General features: G+C 38.1%; 1 pseudogene; it reads right to left on the bottom strand.

The window, feature by feature from the left end:
- Positions 1-563: 563 nt before the first annotated feature.
- On the bottom strand, positions 564-16,451 carry LOC149189299 (serine/threonine-protein kinase-like protein CCR1 pseudogene; annotated as a pseudogene).
- Positions 16,452-23,844: the final 7,393 nt, after the last annotated feature.

Here is a 23,844-nt window from a genome sequence, read left to right as displayed (position 1 = left end):
TAAATACGTTCATACAAGTGAATGTGAACATGCAATCTGTACTATAGCTTAATGAGTATAAATACAATAGATGATACATACTGACAAGCTAGGCATAATGTTTTTCGATTGTGTTTCTCTATGATTACCCATGCAATGATTATAATAAATTAAGACTGAGATTTGTATACCCAACAACATGCTATGCTTAAAACTTGCATCATTTTTGGCATACATAACAAAAAAATCCGATGTTTACTCAAACTCAATGTTACAATAAACAGCTTATTGTTCTTGGTCTTTAGAATTATTACAAGAACAGTGCAATACCTTTTGATTGTGAAGAAGAATGAATACAAACACTCAAATTGTACAGAACAGGCAAAAAAACAAGGACGCATTCTCTGGTACAATGTCCTAAAGAGTAAAAAGGAAAATGTCAATACCAGGTAGATGAGATGCTATTTGAACTTGAATTTTAGACAAAAACACCCCAGTTGGCTTTGCCCTTGAGGAAAAATAATTTTCAAGCAATAATCTTCAATTTGTCAAGAATGCTCGCAATCGTAGATAGAAAAGAAATACTAAGAGCTAGTTCTGACGAGTTGCTCCAACCATGTAGCCACATCTGACATGGTTGCTCTTTCGTTTGGGTCTTGCCTCACAGAAAGCTATGCAATATCAGCCATTCTAAGCAAAGGTTACACATTTCGTGGTAAATCCACACTACGATCTAGGATGACTGCTGCCTTTCCCTTGCTGATCACGGGTGCTGCCCATTCGACAATATTGGGTGGATCAGAATCTGTATCATGTGCTTTTGTCCCACTCAGAATCTCTAACGAAACCACACCAAAGCTGTATACGTCACTCTTCTCTGTAAAATTCTGAGACTTGTAGTAATCTGGATCAACATAGACAGCATCCCCTTTCTGGATAGGGGAAGGAAGACCTCTTTCTCCAGATATAGTTAACCCAAAATCTGCAACCCTGGCTCCCCATTCTCCATCCAAAAGAATATTGGAGGCCTTAATATTTTTATGGATGATCAGAGGCGATGCATCTTTGTGAATGTACTCAATGCCTTGTGCTACTTGCATGAAGATTCTCAACCTCAATGTCCAACTGAGAGGAGAGAGATCTCCATGCAAATGATCGTGAAGAGTTCCATGAGGCATGAATTCATACACAAGAAGCCTTTCCCCCATCTCCTCACAATAGCCCAACAAATTAACCAAGTTTCCGTGGCGGAGTTTGCATATAATTTCAAGCTCTGTTTCAAAATCTCTACTGTTGCTATGGATTCTTCGAGCTGCATTAGCTCTTTTAATAGCAGCATGTCTTCCATATGGAAGAACATCTTTATAGACAAATCCATAGCTTCCTCGACCCAATTCGTTGAACTCTTTGAACCCATTTGTAGCATCTCGAAGCTCTGCAAGACGGAAGGCTTTCATCCGTATTAAGTCATTTGGAGTAGGCCAAGAAGTGGTAATTCCAGACGAGGGTGTTTGGACATTAAGATTTGGCTGATTTTCAGTATCTGGTTGCCCTATGCAAAAGTCACATTCACTTTGCCCCCTTTTTCTCCTTATTATCAAACAGAGAACAAAGCCTCCAATGAAAGCTAAAACAAACCCACAGGAAATTGACACCCCTAGAATAGTAACAAGATCCATATGCCGCTCCTTTTGCTTTGCAATACTTATTTGATGTTGCTCAGTTAAACTAGATGGAGAGACTGCAGAGACAGGTCCATGAAACCCATCTCCACAAGCTTCTTGACAAGAACTATTTCGACATAGAGAGCATGCCGTGCAGACACGATCAACGTTCTCAGAACAAATATCTGAGAGAAAAAATCCATTTGGGCAATTCTCCACACAAGGGGAACATATCTGCTCTTCTTTCTGAAGGCACAAACTCATCAAATCAGGCAATCCCATACCGCTAGCATTGAAGAAAAACTCCCCACTATGACAAGGCTCCCTGCTGCACAATCCTGGGCTGAAAAGCCGCAAAGGAGGATTATAACCCGATCCATTTCCCCAACAATCCACGATCAAGTTATCTTCCCTAATGCCACAAGTCACGATATTTGTGGAAGCTATGCCCAGAAACCCGACATCTTTTAGAACTGAAGACTGATTGAAACTTCCCCAGCATTCCACGCAATTGTTATCTTGGCGGATACCACAAGAATGTTTTGAGCCTCCTGCGAGGGCTATAAACCGAGTTTTCTCTAGTGGGCTTCCCTGGTTCATGAAATTATCCCGCCAGCATTTGACTTCTGAAGTTGTTTTCACAATTCCACAGACATGATTTTCTCCAGATAAAAGGTTTTGAAATTTGTAGGGGGGAGGGGCAGTGATATTGAACTGTGGAGATGGCGATCCCCAACAGAATGCCATTCCGTCCTGGTCTAATCCACAGGTGAGATGATCGCCTGCAACAATGGATTGCAAGGCGTTATTGGGATGCGGCCAGAGTGATCAGTATAAGGATCTTTGTTTTGTTGTATTTTTCATAGAACAACAGTCCATCATACCGGGATATCGATCGAAATGACTACGGATTCCACAAGCATGGTTTTGCCTAGATTCAATATTTGAATAATGCCTGTTTTGGTTACTTGGGGGCACAAGATTAGTACATGTTTCGTTTTTCATCCAGTAAAATGGTCTGAAAGTGTTAGCCTGCAGTCCACAAAGGAATCCACCTCCACCGGAGAGTGCAGCCAGAGATGGGCTTGAAGTAGCATCGGTAGCTGGTGAAGTGTTGTTTCTCCCCCAGCATGTTATATGTTGCTTCCCACTTGCATCAATGGTACAGAACACGTTCTTGTCTCCGAAGGATTCTGCTATGCGAGACATGGCTCCATTTCCACACACGCCGTCAATGCAAATGAGCAGAAAACAGATTAGTACTGGTCCATAGATACTGCTACATGACCACCCACATGACTGAAATTGCCCTGATAGGTCGAGCGATCGCTCAAAAAGAATGGGAAACAGCAGTAAAAATATGTTGCCATGCTAAGAGATGCTAAGAGATGCTAAGAGGGCAACTCCATCGATATTTGGAAAAAGCAGTCACACTTCAAAATCAACGGTGGAAAGTGTCTCCTCTGATCCAACTGAGTAGAATAAAAGTGTTTTATATTAATAATGTGTTTTGGCAGTGTTTCAACAGGAAAAAGCTGTAAAAATATCTTACAGGGTATGTAATTCATGTTTAAATAAGGACAATTATTATGTCCCATTTTGAAATGATTCATTGTTATTTGGTTGTAATAGTCATTTAAGTACCATGTTTAGAACTCATAATCTAAATTGGTGTTTTGAATATTCTTATAGGTATACTCATTACTTGATGCAATTAATGTCATTAAAATGTATGTTAGTTAATATGGTTTGTTGGTTGGAAATAACAAGCTCAGTTAGTTATATAAGAGTTACTATGGTTAGTTTCATCTATTAGTTGAAAATGGTTAGAAATGATATGAAGTTATCACTGAGACAAAATGAAAATAATTTATGTGTGTATAAATTGTCACATATTGTGAATATAGACAAATATAGCTTAACACACAAATATAACTTGTTAAGTTGAATTTATGGAATTAATTAACACAAATATATTAAACTACACTACAATAAAAATTCGAATTATTAAGGATATTTGGATGGGTAATGAAGGTGATTCAAATTGTCTACTGAGTTTATTCATTTTTGTGATCAATAATAACTTTCCCACACGCAGGTAATATTTTCCCCATATAGGGAATCCCTAATGGCATAGGGTCCCTATCATTGTATTGTTGTCATCGTTATCATCATTTAATCATCATCCTCATTGCCATTGTCATCGTCATCATATTCACCATCGCCACCACTATCATAGGTCATTTTTGATGACGATTATCATCATATCTTCCTTGGTTTCTAATATATATATGTATATGATGATGATGAGAAAAAAAAAATCATTGGTCATAAAAGGTTACCATACTAGACTATCTTTAAAGGTAGATCAAATTATTTTTTTGCACACTTCCAAAACATATGGTTTCTATTCCAAGGTAGATCTTGAACACATTGATGAAGGCAACTTTATCTTGGATGTATCATCCAATCATTCTATATATTTACAAGTTCACTTGTCATTTTCATTGTTTTTTAAAATGTTAAATATTTTCACGCATGATATACTTAATAGTTAATGGACACTACAAATAGTTTCCACGGTTGATATTATTCTACTTATATGCTCTTTGTAACTGAACAAAATTATTAATTTTGTCTTGAAAATTAGACTTGTAGCACAAAGAAAATGGTTGGGAATTATTTAATGACTATATCAATTCACAACTACTAACAATTGCTTTTGCTTTCTCCTTAATTTTTGCAACCCAATTTGACTTAAATTTGCTTAACAGTGAAAAACCATTTGTCAATACTTCAGGTTTTACAAAATTCCTATAAACAACTATATCTACTTGGTAATCTAAAAAATATCAACAAATTCACAATCTCATATATTAGTCAGAAGAGGCCATCGTCAAAGTGAATCAAATACCAAGAATGATCTATGTCTGTTAAAACCTATAATCACATTGTTTCCCTAATAGCAACTAAAAACTTCTATACCCAGTTGTTGAACTTTTGCAACCAATTATAAACCTTCAACAAGAAGTAGTTTTCTAACGAGAATTATTGGCATATCTTCCTTGGTTTTACGAGGAAAAAGAAATAAAATTTCATTTGTTATCAAAGGTAAACCAAATTCATTATTTGCATACTTCCAAACCTAGGGTTTCGTATCCAAAGTAGATCCTAACCACATCAATGAAACAAACTTTGTTTTTATGTATCATCCAAACATTATGTACAATTACAGACTCACCTCTAATCCATTGTTTATAAAAATGTTGAATATTTTCATACATGATATACTGAACAGTTGGACAATGAAAATAGTTGTCATCGCTATTCTTCCATTTATATGCTTTTTTCAACTTATTTGAAAGAGAAATTTTGTCCCAACAATTAGACTTGTAGCATAAAGAACATGGTTAATACATATGATTAGACCAAAAACTAGTTACTACCAAAATTCAACCAAAAAAAATATTACTGCATAAAAATAGAATTAAAAACAAAAAAATATAAAAACAAAAATTTCCCAAATTAAAAATAAATAAATGATAAACTTTTTTTTACCAAAATTTAGTGATTTTTTTGGTGCTAATACTAACATCACCATTACAACAAGATATTTTTCTAGTGCTAATACTGCCATTACAACAAGATATAAGAGGGATATAATGCAAAAAGTTTAATAATAATATGTATGTAGAAGATGGTCTTCAGACTGGTGAATTCATGATAATCAATGGGACTACAGTCAAAATAATTGGATGTTATTTACTTTTTTACATAGATTGTCAAAATAATTGCATAAATCGGTTTTTTTCAACCAAAATTTAACAAAAACTTTGCTAGTGCTAACATTAGAACCACCATTACAACAAGATATCTTTCTAGTGTTGACAACACCATTATAGTAAGATACCTCAAGAGAGACAGAAAATCTAAAAAGTATGATAGTAATACGTATCCAGAAGATGGTATTGAAACTAGTAATTGTTCACGAATCCATAAGATTGTAAGGTCATTCTCATTATCGTAATCATTGTCATCATCATCACATCCTTGTCATTGTTATTGCCATCATTACATTATCATCCTAATCACCATTCATGCCATCATCATCATCATTATGGACATTGTTTGCAATTGTTCATAATTGTAGATGTTGTAAGAAATATCATCAACCCAAAAAATGTGATCAGTGCTAGAGAAGGGTTGTTTAGGACACATTGATATACGTAAGAGAAATAACAAGTCTATTTTTGAGAGATGATCGATGATGATCATCATCACCACCATTATCATCGTCATTGTCATTTTTATCATCCCCATCATCATCATTAATGTAATTTCTATCGACATTGTTGTAATCATCATCATCATTCATGCCATTATAGTTTTTGATGATGACCTAGATGAAAATGATGATGATGACACCAAAGATAATGCTTATGATTATGACAATGACAACATCTAAAATTGGGAAGATTCGCCAATGTCATTAGCATCGTCATCATCATAATCATTGCCATCATCATCATTGTCATTGTAACCACTATCGTCTTTATCATCATAATCACAATTCATGTCATTGCCATCATCTTCATTTTCATCATTGTCAATATTATTGACATTGTCATCAATTGTTCATAATTGTCAACGCCATAAGGAATATCATCAATGCAGAAAATATGATGAGTGTTGGAAAAGGGATGCAAAAGCGAACATAGAAATGGGGCAACAATAGAAGTAAAATTGGATGAAAAGTGGATACAACATAAGTAGATGCACAACAACATGAAAAACCTGACACAAAAGTGAATGCAAAAGTAGATGCAGTTGTCAATGCAAACTTGGATGCAAACATGAAGGCAAAAGTGGAAGCAAACATGGGTCCAATGGTAGGTGTAAAACTTGGCACAAATTGTGGTGAAACAAATGTGGATGCAACAACGGACACAAAAGCAGATGCAAAAATGGATGAAACAAAAGTGGATGCAATAGGGGATGCAAACGTGGAAGCAAATGTGGTTGCAATGGTAGGTGCAAGATATGGTGCAACAAAAGTGGATGTAACAATAGACAAAAAATATGCAAAATAAGATGCAAAAATGGATGTAAAAGTGGAAGCAAACATTGATGCAACAGGCAAAACAAAATTGGATGCAAAAAATGGATACAATGTAAGTAGATGCAAAAGTAGATACAAAACGAGATGCAAAACCCAATGCATAAACCTGACACAAAAGTGGATGCAAAAATAGATGCAATATTTGATGCAAAAGAGGATGTGAACATGGATGCAAAATTAGAAGCAAACGTGGATACAACAGTGAGTGCAAAACATGGTGCAAATTGTGGCATAAAAAAAGTGGATGTAATGATAGATGCAAAAAAAGAATCAAAGTATGATGCAAATGAAGATGTAAAAAGGGATGAAAAAAGTGAAATTTAAAATGGGTGCAACAGTGGATGCAAAATTGTGTGTAAAAGTGGATGCAATAGAAGTCGATGCAAAAGTAGATGCAAAACGAGACACAAAACCCGATGCAAATCCTGGTCCAAAATTGGATACAAAAAGGGATGCAAAAATAGATGTAGTAGTTGATGAAAACCTAGACGCAAATGAGGATGCAAACGTGGATGAAAAATTATAATCAAAAGTGGGTGCAAAAGGAGGTGCCAAACTAGGCGCTAATTGTGGCACAAAAATATTAGATGCAATAGTGGGTACAATAATAGATGCAAAAGAGGATGTAAATATGGATGCCAAACAAGATGGAAAAGTGGATGCAACAAAAGTAGATGCAAAATTATATGCAAAACTAGACACAAAACCCGATGTAAAACTTGGCGCAAAAGGGATGCACAAATGGATGAAAAAATGGATGCAAAAAATGATTTAAAAAAGGATTTAAAAAAGGATGCAAAAGTCGATGCAAAAGTTGATGCAAGTGTAGGTGCAAAAAGTGGATGCAAATGAGGATGCAAAAGTATGTCAAACAAAATTAGGTGCCAAACTTGATGCAAATCCTGGAACAAAACCTGGTGTAAAGGATGACACAAAACTTGGCATAAAATTTGGTGCAAAACGTGGTGCAAAACTTGATGCAAATTTTGTGTCAAGTTTTGCACCATATTTGATAAATGGATGCAAATAGCACCAAAAATGGGCTCTAGATGCAAAAAAAGAAGTAAAAAGGGACGCTAATCGCTGGTTTTGTTGTAGTGATTGGAGAAAGTTTATTGCTAACTTTTCCTTATTTGTGGCTTTGTTACATGATTTAACAGGATTGAACAAGGTGTTTCAGTGGGGAGGAAAACATCAGAAAGCCTTCGACACCTTGAAAGAAAAAATTAGTACAGCACCAGTACTAGCATTGCCAGATCTTCAAAGACCATTTGAGATCGAAACAAATGCTAGTGACTATGCCATGAGAGCAGTGTCGATGCAACATGGTAAACCCATATGCTACCATTCTGAGACATTCAATTCTGTAGTAGTTAATTATCCCACATATGATAAAGAATTGTATGCATTAGTACAGAGTGTGAAAAAGTAGAAACATTACTTAATGGGCAAAGAAACAATTAGACATAATGATCATCATACACTTCAGTATTTGCACTCACAAACTAAATTGCAGCAATCAAGACACTATAGGTGGATGGGTTTTCTACAACAGTTTCATCTTGTCATCCGATATAAGAAAGGCATACACAATAAAGTTGTAGATATGTTGTCGAGACCAATCATAAATGCATCTACTATACTTAAGCATAACTCAGTAATGCACGAAAGCTACATTGAACAATATGCTCAAGATATAGATTTTAAAGATGTTTATGCAACTTTAAGTCATGGAAAAAAAGTAGAAGAATTGGATTATTATGTTAAGGACCAACTCTTGTATCATTTGGGAAATCTATGCATTCCACAAACTGAAAGAGTTAACATAATTCGGGAAGCACATACTTCCCTGATATCAAGTCATTTTGGTGTAAGTAAAACAGTTGCACAGCTGCAAAGATTCTATTATTGGCCAAAAATGCATGAAATAGTTTCTAGATATGTAAAATGGTGTACCATGTGCGCTAAAAGCAAGCCCAGCAATAGAAAAATAGGCTTGTACACTCCACTTCCAGTTTCTTCTCGTGCTTGGGAAACTGTTTCCATGGACTTTGTTGGAGGATTGCCAAAATCTAGAAAAGGTCATGACTATTTATATGTTATTGTGGACAAGTTTAGCAAAATGTGCATTTTAATACCTTGTAACAAACAGATTACAGCTGAACAAACAACGAAGTTTTTCTTTCAGCGTGTCTGGGTGCATTTTGGGTTACCCACTTCCGGAGTATCTGATCGAGATTCCTGATTTGTTGGGAAGTTTTGGTCAAGTCTGTGGGAATTGATGGACACCAAATTGAAGAAGAGCACGGCCTTTCATCCACAAAGAGATGGCCAAACAGAGGTGGTCAATAGGACAGTGATCCAATTGCTCAAGTGTTATTGCAGCAAGCATCCCAAGCTTTGGGATGAACATTTATGTTATGTGCAACATGCTTACAACCGTGCCAAGCATTCTTCTAGACAAACATCTCCTTCTGAGACTTGTTTCTGTTTTATACCAATGTCTCCCTTGGATTTTGTCTTTGAAAGAGACATAGCAGTTGATGGACACAGTGATGTGGAAAAAGCAACCAGGTTGATTGAACAAATCCAAGAAATTCACCAGGTAGTGCAGGAACAACTAGAAAAGCACCAAGCCAAGTACAAGGCAAGGCATGATAAGAATCAAATGAAGCATAGCTTCCAAGTTGGTGATAAAGTTTGGTTGTATATCAGCAAGGACAGAATGCAAGGTGAAGGACAGAAGTTAAAGCCAATAAGGTATGGGCCTTTTAAGATACTTGAGAAAATTGGTGAGAATGCTTCCCGCCTTGATTTTCTAGCGTACATGCACATCTATTCAATGGTAAATGCAGAAAATTCAAGACTGTTTGAACCTTCATTAATTGAAGATCCCGAAGAGAAAAGTCAGTTGCCTTCTATTGATGATCTGTTGCCTGAATATCTCAATGAGTTGCAAGAAGATACAGTTCTGGACAGGAAGGTGAGAACCACGTGCAAAGGGGATGTTGAGTACCTAAGAATCAGACTAAAAGGTTCAAAACCAAGCATTGCAACGTGGATAGAGATTGGACAAGTGAGGAAGCTATATCCTCACTTGAGGGATTCTTGAAAACCAACTTTTGGTGGTCCAAAAGCATTTTCAGTGGGAAGGTGTGATCTAAATGGATCCTAGAATACTCTCTAAGTCTTCAAAATCTTCTTAAAATTTCTTAAAAGATCAAAACAATCGCATGGGAAGAACCCTTAGAAACATCGAGAAACACTATCGGGAGGCGAAAAACATAAGAAAACAGTGAAAACAAAGCTATCGACAGCTTGAGCAGTGAATCCACAGGAGCCATCGGATCTGACCGATCAATGATCCAAAACCAATCGGCAAATCGCAATCGGCGGTGACAATCAGAAAATATCAGCAGAGACCATATGGAACTTGTGATGGCGATCGACGAAGTCAACGAGGACCGTCGATCAAGCGCACAGATCGACAACCCACGTTGCATCATAGAATCGCAATCGACAAACACAATGGAGCGGGGCTATATACATATACATATATGCGATGTGATTGACCAGACCTGATAACATTATAAACCATATTTGATATAATTTTAGTTCCAGGAAACAACAATTTCCTTTGTATTTGCGTATTTCGTTTATTAAACGAAATACAAAGGATAAAGCATCGATGCAATAAACTGGACCCGAAAGGATTCCTTAAGGCTATTGTTTTTCATTTCAAATCCGCCCAAAGCCATTTTTACGAGATTTTTAGTGTTTTAACGTACTTTCAAAATACAAAAGGAAGCCATGGAGAGGGGCATTGCGACATGCGATAGCAACTTATAGGCAGACCCGATAGGAGAATAGGGCGCAATTATGAAGATTTGAAGTCCCAATGAACAGTGTTTTGGTGGTTTTTCCTGTGTTTGAACGCATTTCTCTGTGTAAACAAAGAATGGCCGTTTCAAGGATTTTAAAGGCCCGACGCACTCATCTATTGTGGAACAGGTGGCCACCTCTTCTAAAGGTGTTATGCCATGATTGCAAACGCTTAGAAGAGGGATTCGAGTGGACAGAGGTCGGGAGACAGGAAGCCGAGAAGGGGAAATGAACAGACAACGTAGATTGGCTTTAAATCCATAGAAAAAAGAAGACAGAGGCAGACAGTGCTGAGACAGTGCAAAGACAGAGACAGAGAGTGATAGAGAGAGTTTGTGTACTTAGAGAGGCTTGAGAGGTTCAAGCAAAACTCTTGTTGTTGTATCTGTTTTGTGTTGAAGACTCAAGTTGAGCTCATACTTTTGTAAAACTCTGTTCTGAAGACATAATAGAGAGGTCACCACTTAAGGCTGGACTAGGAGATGTAGCCCAGGAGTATTTGGTGAACTCGTTATTAAACTTGTTGTGTTTATATGTGTTTGTCTATTATGATCTTTTACTGCTTCATTTTTTATGTATTTCTCAATCTTATCGATCCATTGCATAAAGTAACATAGGCATATCCAAGCACATGAGTCTGTCATACCTTAATAATTGTTTAAGATCTCATTTTCAAATCAACTACAGCTAATGTGAATGTCTCATAATGAAAGCATATAGGATTTCCATGCTGCATCAACACTGCCCCCATGGCATGTTCACTTGCATGTCTCGATCTCAAATGGATGCTGAAGATCTGTTAATGCTAGTACTAACGCTGTACTGATCATTTCTTTCAATGTGTCGAAGGCTTTCTACTATTTTCCTCCCCACTGAAACACCTGTTTCAAACTTGTCAAAGCATGTAAAGTAGATGCAATCAAAGAAAAGTTAGCAATAAACTTTCTCCAATATTGCACTTCCCCTAAGAAACTTCTAACTTCTGTAGCAGTATTGGGCTTAGGCCAATTTACAGCGACTTCAACCTTAGAGGGATCTATCTTCAATTCGCCAACCCTACAATATAACCCAAATAATTCAAAGATGTTCTGCAAAATTCACATTTTGATAGTTTTACATAGAGATTTTCTCTTTTTAAAACATCTAAAATTTACTTTAGATGCTTAACATGTTCATCCCATGTTCTACTGAAAACAAGAATATAATCTAAATAGACTATTACAAAATCATCAATGAATGGTCTAAATACATCATTCATGACACACATGAATGTCGCTAGAGCATTAGTTAAGTTGAAAGGCATATCCATCCATTCATAAAGTCCTTGCTTCGTTTTGAAAGAAGTATTCCACACATCTTGTTCTGCAACTCTGATATGATGGTAGCCGCTTCGCAAGTCCCACTTAGAGAAGTAAACTGTATCCTTTAACTGTTCTAACAAATCATCAATACGAGGAAGAGGATAATGATTCCTTATTGTGATTTTATTTAATTCTCTAAAATCAATGCACATTCTCCACGAACCATCTTTCTTTCGCACTAACACAATAGGTGATCCACACGGTGATGTGCTTGGTCGAATAAACCCTTGGTTGAGCAACTCATGTACCTGCTTCCTTATTTATGAATTCTCTAGAGCTGATAACCTGTACATTCCAATGTTAGGTAGTGGAGCATCTTGCTGCAAATAAATCTCATGTTCTATCTCTCGCTTGGGTGGAAGCCCTGTAGGCTCTTGAAACAAAATATCATAATCGAAAAAAACTTTAACTAGATCTACTTTCTGTTTAGGATTACAGCCTTGGAATGCATCAGAATTATCAATATCCTTTTCTTTTAAAATCATAAGTAAAAATTGATTACTTGCATTTACAATTCTTTTCATCTATCCTGAATTTATGAGAGAGAAGTTATATTTGAGTTTATGAGCCCTTACAATATATTCAATTCCATCCTTAGTGAGTTGATACTTATTTTTAGTTCGGTAGAAGATAGCATTTCTATCGTACAAGTATGGACTTCCTAATACAATTCCACAAATGTCCAATGGGACTATGTCTAACTCAACCTCATCTACAAACTTTGACCCAATAGCAAAATGAAGTTTACATTGTTTCGTAACTTGTAGCTTAGTTTTATCACACACCCAACCTAATGGATATGGTTTTTTATGAGGTTTTGTTTGTAGACCCAACTTGTTTACAATTTCTTTAGAAATCAAATTAACTTGTGACCCACTATCAGATAAGGAATCAATTTTAGTATGCTTGGAAATGACTCTAATGTGAAATAGCTCATTTATTTCCCTCTCATCATTATCATTATCAACAGAATGTGAAGAAGTACTTGTAGATGCTTTAGAATCTTTACCTTTTATATCTGTAGCTGTAACCATTGTCTCATCGCCTGAATCTGATCCCATGTCCTTTTGAATAGAAGCAACATTTTTTTTTCTCTTTACCTCCAAACTTCTTAGGTTTCAATTTCGGATGCAAAGACCAGCAATGTGACTCATCATGTCCTTCCTTCTTACAATGAGTGCATGAAGGCTTGTCTTTCTTCAAAATGTTTGTTTTCTTCTCCTTCCATTTCAGTTTCTTCTTGCCTTTATTCTTGCCTTCAATAGGGTTGGATGATTTCCCAACATCTGGGGTTACATTTTTACCTATAACTTCTAGATGAGTTGCTTGAACTCATACATCATCTAAGATAGTTGGATTAAACATAAGTATGGTATGCCTCAAATAACTATGAAGACCACCTATGTAGTTCAACAATGTCTCCAGTGAGTCCAATGAAATTCCTAATGTTAAAGCTCTCTTACAGAATTCCTGAGTATAGATTTGAACACTTTGACCTTTTAATTGATGTAGCGTTTGCCAACTCATCATTTCTTGTTTCATATAAGCTAATGGATAAAATTTCTTTTTAATAGCAGAAACAAATTCATTCCAAGTTGAAATGATTTTACAATGATTTTGGAGATCTCCTTGTGTCTTGCCTTCCCACCATACAAGTGCGGTTCATCCAAGTCGAAGGCTAGCAAGATGGATCTTCTTTCTTTCTGAATAAACTTTCTGCACCCTACAATATACATTAATTTGTCTTATCCAATTATCAAGCTTTTCAGCATTAAGTTCTCCATCATAAATTGGCAAATCAAATTTTACATCTAATTTGATCAATGAGGATTTCCTTTTCATCTTCTTAGAAGAAATAGTTTTATGAGAAGAAGATGATGATGATGATGATGATGGTGATGATGGAGGAGACAGAGGAGGCTTTTCTCCTTTTCCTTTATATTCTTTATCTGGAGGAGTAAAAAGAAAAGGTTCTTCTGCTCCTTTGTCTAGTTTAGGTGATGAAGTGCCTTCACCTTTACCCTTTTTAAACTCATGATACATCTCTTCCACCATGGCACGTATCGCCATGAAACTATCCAATAATTGGGATTCTGACCCAAGTGGAGTTTCATATGCCATCCTTCTTTGTTAAAAAGACCATTCCAATCTCTGGATTTGCCTTAACAAGCTCTCCTTCGCCTCGTTTGAGCCTCAACCTAGTAAGCATCCAAATCTCCACACAAACTTGTCAAACCTTAAAAACCTTGCTGCTTTCATACCACTTGATCGATTAATGAAAAAGGTATTATAGACTATGTGTGAATTCTCTTATGTTACTTAATGCAACGGATCGAAAATATTGCGAATAACATAAACACATAAACAATTTAAAGACACATTTAAACACATCAAAACAGCCAAATTTAATAAAGGAGTTCACCAGACTTTCTGGATACGTCTCCAGGTCCTTTCACTTCCAGTGCTGACCTATTTATTTTTTCTTTAATATGTTGTTATAGGCATGCGCTCAAAAATAGAGTCTCAGATGATAAAATGGACATCACCACTGTGTCCAAATCAAAATTTCGGGTCAAATGAGTGTAAACTCGACCATATTTGGCCATAGTGACTTCCAAACCCCTTGGAAAGTCAAAAACCACCATACACCTGCAAAAGCTACCTTTCCACTGCACAAAACCACCTCTGCATGTGAAAACTGCTTTGAAAAAGGCACTGGTGGTATTACGGGTTTGGCACTTGCAAAACTATATAAAAATATTGGGCGACTTGAATACCAAGCTCCACCGTATGGTATGTTGGCCAGCAGACTTATGTGAAAGTGATGTTATATAATAGTTTTGAAAGGTCGGCGGTTCGAAACCTTTGCCCGACCCTTCCGCCTCATATTCCATTGATTATCGTTAATATATATGATATATCTATATATATATATATATAGATATATATATATATATATATATATATATATATATATATATATATATATATATATATATATATATATATATATCTATATATATATATATATATATATCTATCTATCTATATATCTATATATATATATATATAGATATATAGATAGATAGATATATATCTATATATATATATATATATATATATATATGTATATATATATATATATCATATCATATCATATCATATATATTTCTGCCACGTATGTGGGATATCCTGTGCATATGGTTATATATATGGTTGCGACTATGGTTTCGGTTCAGCAGTTAATGATAACATCAAATGCTTAAGGGATCGGCGATCATGGGGTTGACCCTGACCGACTGGCCCTTTTTCGACGACTTAAACCTGACCATAATAAATATATTATCTGCACTGCCTTTAAACAAGCGACACAGTAGCTCATCTGATGAGTGGAATCTGGCGAAGTCTTAGCTTTGAGGGAGGTCAAGTGTCACACCCCCAATTCTTTTTTCGCGATTTGCCCAATGTGTGGCATTGGCCAAACACCCAACTTTTTCATTTGTTAACATGTTTGCTAAACTATGCCTAACATTCATCTCATTAATCATTTTAAACATTTTATGTGCAGAATAACATTAAATAAACATTCAACAGTGAGGAACACAATCCAATATATGAATATAAGAATTATGTTATTAATTTTGTTTTTACAGTAACCGGGAGAAAGCCTCAACCGGTGTTTACAACTTTTACATGGTTCGGCTATTGTGTAGCTCGGCCCTAGACCGCTGCATCGTTTAGCCTCACCCATGAGTTCACCAACTCATTTCCACGGTTCAGCTTGGGCGCTTTTTTCCGTGGGTCCATGTCACCTATTTCAACCTTTGGCACACCTGCCTACCACATATCGCAGTGTTCTATGTCCGTCGTTGCACGCATGCTGCCCACCGCAATCACCATGTCAACATGCGGGCGCCCACGCCCTAGATCGCCCTACCACAAACCTTCGGATAGAACTTCACCCCTGGCGGGCGCCCTTGCCCTGGGTCGCCCTGTCCACGGGTCTCGCACCCAAAACTCTGTGCTAACTATTTTGCCCGTCGTGCGAGCACATCCCGAATCACCCTTGGAACCTCCGACCAGTTTCAGACTTGTCTTCGTGGAATGGCTCGCACTTCTTGTCTTGCTTCCAACTTCACCTCTGCATATATATATGCTTCACCCACCGGGGTAGGGGCTTCGGTCAATGGTGAAATCGACCCACCTTGGGGAGCCTTCGCATTTTTCTCATGTTGGCTAGCAGGTAGGGCGCCCACACCCGAGACCGCCCACCCATATATACTCCACGGGTGCATCAACACTTAGCCATTTTTTCCATTTCTCATGACCTTGCATTTTCTGCCCTCTGCTTGTGTCCGCTAGCTTGTTGCCCTCTTCCGGGTGCACGGACAGCTTGCCGAGTCGCTCACCCAGCTCGTCGCCGCTTGTCGTGCGCCCATCACTCATTCCATTTTTTCCTCGGTTAAACACACATGCAGGGCATGACTGTTTCGCCTAAATGCCGCAATGCCTCATGGCTGTTACATCTTCCCCCACCTAAGGTCATTACCATCCTCGGCAATCTAGCTATCCTTCATAACCTTCTGTCGTACCTCACAATATTTTGCTTCCATTTCCACAGTGAGTCCTCCATTTCCCAGCTATCTTCATCCGATGCATCCTTCCATCTAATGAGAAATTCCCATCTCATGTTGTTCCCAAACCTTGTTGTTCGAAGATCCAAATTCTTCTCAAACATAAGATTTGGTTTTTCAACAATCATAGTTGGCCCCCTTGGTGGCTTTGCTCTATCTGGATGTTTTGCATCAAGTCGAGATTTCTTCAATTGACTGATATGGAAAACAGGATGTCTCATATGAATGTGGCGTAAAAGCTCCATCTCATAGGCAACTCCCCCCACTAGCTTCTTCACTCGGAATGGTCCTTCATATCTCCTTGTCAAAGATCTTACAGTCCCATTAGGTGGTTGAAACTGATCTTCGGTGATCATGAGAAAAACCATATTCCACACGCTAAAGTCTGCATCCCGCATGTCGTTATCTACCCATTTCTTCATCCTCATTGTATCTTCATGCAAGTGCAACCGTGCTAACTCCAAGGTCTCGTCCCAAGCCTTCATGAAATTCTTCGCACGAGGACTCCTCAAGAAACCTCCCATCACTACGGTGTGCAGAGCGACTGGCGTCTGCCCATTCACTAGCTTGAATGGACTATACCCTGTCGCAGAACTCTTTTGTATCTTGTAGCTTAACTGAGCTACATCCAAGAGTTCAAGCCAATTCTTTTGATTGTCCATCACATAATGTCTCAAGTAGTTCTCCAGCAATGCACTGATTCGCTCAGTCTGCCCATCTGTTTGCAGATGGTAACTCAAACTCATCAACAATTCTATCCCTACTAGCTTGACCAACGTGGTCCAAAATCTGCTTGTAAATCACAGATCTCGATCCAACACAATGCTCAATCACATTCACCAATACTTCACTATGTTCTTGAAGAACAACTCCATAGTCTTCTCGGTTCCACAAGGTATCTTTGTTGGAACAAAGAAAGAATATTTGGAGAAATGATCAACCACGACCATGATCCCATTATAACCCTGTACCTACGGTAACTAAGTGATGAAGTCCATTGAGACACTCATCCATGGTCTCTCTGGAATCGGTAAAGGCTGCAACAGACCTCCTTGCCTCTGTGCATCTTATTTGTCCTGCTGACAAATGATGCACATATCTACATACTCCTCTACACCCTCCCTCATCTTCTCCCAAAAGAATCCTCTCTCCAATAATGCCAAAGAATGATGCTGCCCTGGGGGGCCAGCCCACAAAGAATCGTGGCATTCCTTCAAAAGGTGCCTCTTAAGCCCAGATGAATTTGGAACATAGAGTCAGTTTCCAAAGAAAAAGAGTCCATCTCTAAGAAAAAACTTTCGTGTCTTCCCCTCCTTTATCTGCTTCACTATATTCTGCGCTTGAGTATCAGTCTCAATGCTTTCCTTGAGCTTATTTTGCATCTCTTCTGTCATTTGTACTCAACTTCTACTTCGTGCTACCTGGTCTTCCTCCTCGATCAATGCTGCTAGTTGTCCCTTCCTACTAAGGGCATCTACAACCGCATTGAATCTACCTGGACGGTACTCAATAGTCATGTCGAATTTTGCTAAGAAGTCCTGTGAATGAGCCTGCTTCACTGACAACTTTGGTTGTGATGCAAAATAACTTGCTACAATGTTGTCAGTCTTGACAACAAAAGGCTTCCCAATCAGGTAATGCCTCCATACCTGCAAACAATGGATGATCGCAGTCATCTCCTTCTCATGGATCGGATACCTCCGTTCTCTATCCTACAACTTTCGACTCTCGTACACCACCGGATGCCCATCCTGCATAAGAACTCCTATGGCAAAATCTAAAGCATCTGTGTGTACCTCAAATGGTTGCTCGAAGTCTGGCAACTTCAGTATCAATGCTGAAACCATCCTCTTCTTCAAATCATCAAATGCCATCTCACATTTATCCGTCCAACTCCATCGCTTGTCTTTCTTTAGAAGGTCTGTTAGTGATGATGTCACTTTGGAATACCCATCTACAAACTTTCATTGGTAGTTGGTCATGCCCAAAAAAACCCTCATATCATGGACATTCTTTGGTTCAACCCAGTCCTCGATTGCCTTCACCATGTTCGACTCCATCTGTATGTACCCTTGACCCACAATGTGCCCAAGGAATGGACTCTCAGTCTGGGAAAACACACATTTGGACTTCTTCAAGTACAGTTGACTCTTCTTCAGTGCCTCGAACACCAAATCCAAGTGCCTCTTATGAACCTCCATGTTATCATTGTACACCACAATGTCATCCAAGTAAACTACTACAAACGAATCCAAGTATGGACGTAGTACATCATTCATCAAAGTGAATGATGTGGCAGGAGCATTGCACAACCCAAATGACGTAAAAAGGAATTCAAAGCTTCCATACTTGTTACTATCGTGGTATTCCTCTCATCTCCTTCCACTATCTGCACCTGATAATACCCATGCCTCTAGTCCAGCTTGGAAAACACTCGGGCTTTTGCAAGCTTATCGAAGCAATCTGTAGCTAATGGCAAAGGATACATGTTCTTTATCGTCTGCTTGTTGAGAGCATGATAATCATAGCACATCCATAGCTCATTCATATCTTTCTTCCGCTGGAACAATATTGGAGCTCCATATGGGGACCTTGAAGGCCGAATGAAACCTACATCAGTTAACTCCTTTAACTATCATTTCAACTCCTCCAACTTAGGTCCTGACAACCGATAAGGATCTTTAGCCAGAGGTTGCTTCCCTGGATCAAGCTCAATGCTATGGTCCACTGCACGCCTTGGTGGAAGCTTCTTTAGTAGCTCATCGGGCATCAAATATGCATACCTGGCCAGCACCTCGAAAATCTCAGCTGGAATAGGCATCCCCACTCCATCATCGCTATCGAATTCTCTGATAATTATCGCATATGTCTCCATGTCTGACTCCTGCATAGCCTTCTCCAAACTTAGTGCAGAAACATGCTGCATCTTGACTTCCTTCCTTTTCTTATGAGTAGGAAAAGTCCAAGTGTGTGATCTTCCAATTAGCATAACCTCATCACAGAAAGGGACAATAACTACTCTATTTCCCTTCAAGAAATCTTGCCCGAATATCATGTCAAAGTCGTTCATCTCCATCACTGTGGAGTCCAATCGACCTCGCCAGTATTTGATCTGCACAGGCACCTCGTGTGCCAAACCCATCACTCTAGCTCTTGAGTTCATTGCCTTGACTCCCACATTCGATGGGAAAATAATCAACCCAACTTCTTTTGCTAGTCATGTCATCATGAAGTTGTGTGTGGCCATCGTATCCACCAGCACTTGAATGGTCTTGCCATGAACCACCAAGTCCACAAAACCCAGACTATGAATCCACGATTTCCTCTCCATAACTTCAGACTGCACACATACCTGGTCTCTCCAATTTCCTCTAATACCATCTGTCATGGCCCCAAATATTTTTTCGCGAGTTTCCCAACGTACGGCATCGTCCAAACACCCAACTTTTTCATTTGTTAACATGTTTCCCGAACTACGCCTAACATTCATCTCGTTAATCATTTTAAACATTTAATGTGCGGAATAACATTAAATAAACATTCAATGGTAGAGAACGCAATCCAATATATGAAAATAAGAATTATGTTATTAATTCGGTTTTTACATTAACTGGGAGAAAGCCTCAACTGACGTTTACAATTTTACATGGTTGGGCTGTCATGTAGCTCGGCCCTGGGCTGTTGCACTGTTCGATCTCACCCATGAGTTCACCGACTCATTTCCAACGTTCAGCTTGGGTGGTTTTGACCGTCGGTTCATGTCACCCATTTCAACCATGGGCACACCTGCCTACCACATATCGCACCATTCGCTGTCCATCGTTGCATGACTACTGCGCACCACAACCGCCATGTCAACCTGTGGGCACCCACGCCCTGTCGCAAACCTTCGCAAAAAACTTCACATCCATTGGGTGCCCTTGCCCTCAGTCGCCCTGCTTGCGGATCTCACACCCGAAACTCTACACTAGCTATTTTGCCCATCATGCGGGGGCATCCCAACTCACCCTTGGAACCTCCGACTGGTTTCAAACTTGTCTTTGTGGAATGGCTTGCACTTCTTGTCTTCCTTCGAACTTTGCCTCCGCATATATATATATGCTTGACCCACCAGGGTAAGGGTTTTGGCCAATGGTCAAGCTGACCCACCTTGGGGTGACTTCACATTTTTCTCATGTCGGCTCAGGGGTAGGGCGCCCGCACCTGGGACCGCCCACCCATATATACTCCGCGGGTGCATCAACACTTAGCCATTTTTTCCATTTCTAATGACTTTGCATTTTCTGCCCTTCACTCGTGTCCGCTAGCTCATCTCCCTCGTCTGGGTGCACACCCAGCTCGCCGAGTCACTCACCTAGCTTGCTGCTACTCATCGTGTGCCCATCGCTCATTCCATCATTTTCTCGGTTAAACATGCTCGGAGGGCGCGCCCATTTTTCCTAAATGTCAGAATGCCTCATGGACGTTACATCAGGGGTTCGATCCTCCCTGACTACCAAATTTTTGGATTTGCATGCCAATATTGAGAAAATCTGGGCTACCACGTGTCAGCACCGGATTGGCCCATGTGCACCAATAAAAAATTGCCACATCACCTTCCCTGCTGACATCATCCAAAACATGTGGCGCATTCCCGGGGCAACACGTGTCCTGCTGATGTAAGCATTGACTGTTTACTATTGACTTGTTTGAGTTTGACTTTTCCTTTTACTTTGACCTTTTGCCCTAGTTTGCCTTGAAACTTTGACTGGCCTTAACTTCTTCATCTGAACTCGGATTTTTGCACCATTCGTAACATTGGAATCATCTCATCAAGCAGTTCGACTTGATCCCAGTTTCAACTAAGTTTGAAGACTTTGATCTCGAGGCAAAAATGAATCCATTTTGGATCAATGATTAACCATTCTTTGCCATGATTGACCATGGATGACAATGTTAGATTAAATATAGAACATCGTTTACCAAGGTGGACCATGATTGGCCATGGTTGATCATGGCTGACCTTGATTATCATATTGAAAGAATTTTTGTCATATTGTAATGTTGGAACATGGTTGAAACAATGATTGAATTCCATATTGAGATAATCTTTGCCACAATGTGACGTTGGAGCATGGTTTACAATGATTAACCATGGTTGACCATGATTGATTTTATAAAATATGGTTGAAGATGGTTGACCATGATTGAAATTATAGAATATGATTGATCATGGTTGACCATGATTGATATTATAAACCCAAGGTAATAATAAACCGTAGCGATCAGTATTATAAACCCATGAGAATAATAAACCCTAGGGATTAATACTAAAAACCCAAGGAATTATAAACCTAAGGGAACAATATTATACCCCGGGAATATGAACCCTTAGATTAATAAACCTAAGGGATTGATATTATAAACCTAAGGAATAAAAATTATAAACCTAAGGTTTATAAACCCTAAGATAAATATTATAAACCCTAAAATAAACATTGTTTACCATGGTTGATTTCCATATTGAGACAATCCTCGTCATAATGCAAAGTTGGATTATGGTTGACCATGATTGGTTTCCATATCTTGATAATCTTGTCATAATGTGACATTGGACCATGGTTGACGATGGTTGATTTTCATTTTGAGGCAATCGTTGTTAGAATTCGACATTGACCATTGTTGACTATGGTTAACCATGGTTGGCCATGAATGGCCATGGTTGAGCATGATTGATATTATAAACCCAGGGGAATAATAAATCAAATGGATTGATATTATAAACGCAAGGGAATAATAAACCAAGTGATTGATATTATAAATCTAAGGGAATGCTAAACCCAAGGGTTTATACTAAAACCTCAAGGGATTATGAGCCCAAGGGACTAATATTACAAACCCAATGTATATAAACCCAAAGATAAATATTATAATACTAAAATAAACATGGTTGACCATGGTTGATTTTCATATTGAGACCATCCTTGTCACAATGCCACATAGGACCATAGTTAACCATGCTTAACTATGGTTGATTTTCATATCAAGACAATATTTGTCACAATGCGACGTTTGACCATGGTTGACCATGTTGGCCATGGATGACAATTTTTTATTTTATAAAACATGGTTGAACATGGCTTACCAAGGTTGACCATGATTGACCATGGTTGATCATGGTTGACCATGATTATCATATTGAAACAATTTTTTTCATAATGCAACATTGGACCATGGTTGAAACAATGATTAATTTTCATATTGAGACAATCCTTGTCACAATGCAATGTAGGAGCATGGTTGACCATGATTGATTTTATAAAATATGGTTGATGATGGTTGACCACGATTGAATTTAATGGTTGACCATGGTTCTCCATGATCAATATTATAAACCCAAAGGAATAATAAACCCTAGGGACTGATATTATAAACCCAACGGAATAAGAAACCCTAAAAATTAATACTAAAAACCCAAGGGATCGTAAACCTAAGGGAATAATATTAAACACTAGGAATATGAACACTTTGTCACAATGTAATGTAGGATCATGTCTAACCATGGTTGACCATTATTCATATAATAAACTAAAGGGAATAATAAAGCCTAGGGATTGATATTATAAGCCAAAGGGAATACTAAACCTGAGGGATTAATATTAAACTCCAAGGGAATAATATTAAACCAAGGTTGACCATAATTGGCCATGGCTGACCATGGTTAACCATGATTAGCATATTGAGACATTGTTTGTTAAAACAGAATGCTGGACAATGGTTGAGACAGTGATTGATTTTGATATTGAGACAATTTTTGTCACAATGTGACGTTGGAAAATGGATGACTATGATTAACCATGGTTCACCACAATTTCTTTTATAAAATATGGTTGACCATGATTGACAATTATTGAATTTATAAAACATGGTTGACCATGGTTGATATTATAAACCCAAAGGAATAATAAACCCTAGGGATTAATGCTAAAAATCCAAGGGACTATAAACCTAAATCAATAATATTAAACCCTAGGAATATTCACCCTTAGATTAATAAACCCAAGGGATTGATATTATCAATCCAAGGGAATAATAAACTCAAGGGATAAAAATTATAAACCTAAGATATATAAACCCTAAAATAAATATTATAAACCCTAAAATAAACATGGTTGACCATGGTTGATTTTCATATTGAGACAATCCTTGTCACAATGTGACATTGG

This window comes from Pinus tabuliformis, chromosome 3_1, assembly GCF_031772625.1.
Source record: "Pinus tabuliformis cultivar Carrire ecotype Pingquan chromosome 3_1, CPIR1, whole genome shotgun sequence".
Classification (NCBI taxonomy): Eukaryota; Viridiplantae; Streptophyta; class Pinopsida; order Pinales; family Pinaceae; genus Pinus; species Pinus tabuliformis.
This window is presented reverse-complemented; position numbering and strand designations above follow the sequence as displayed.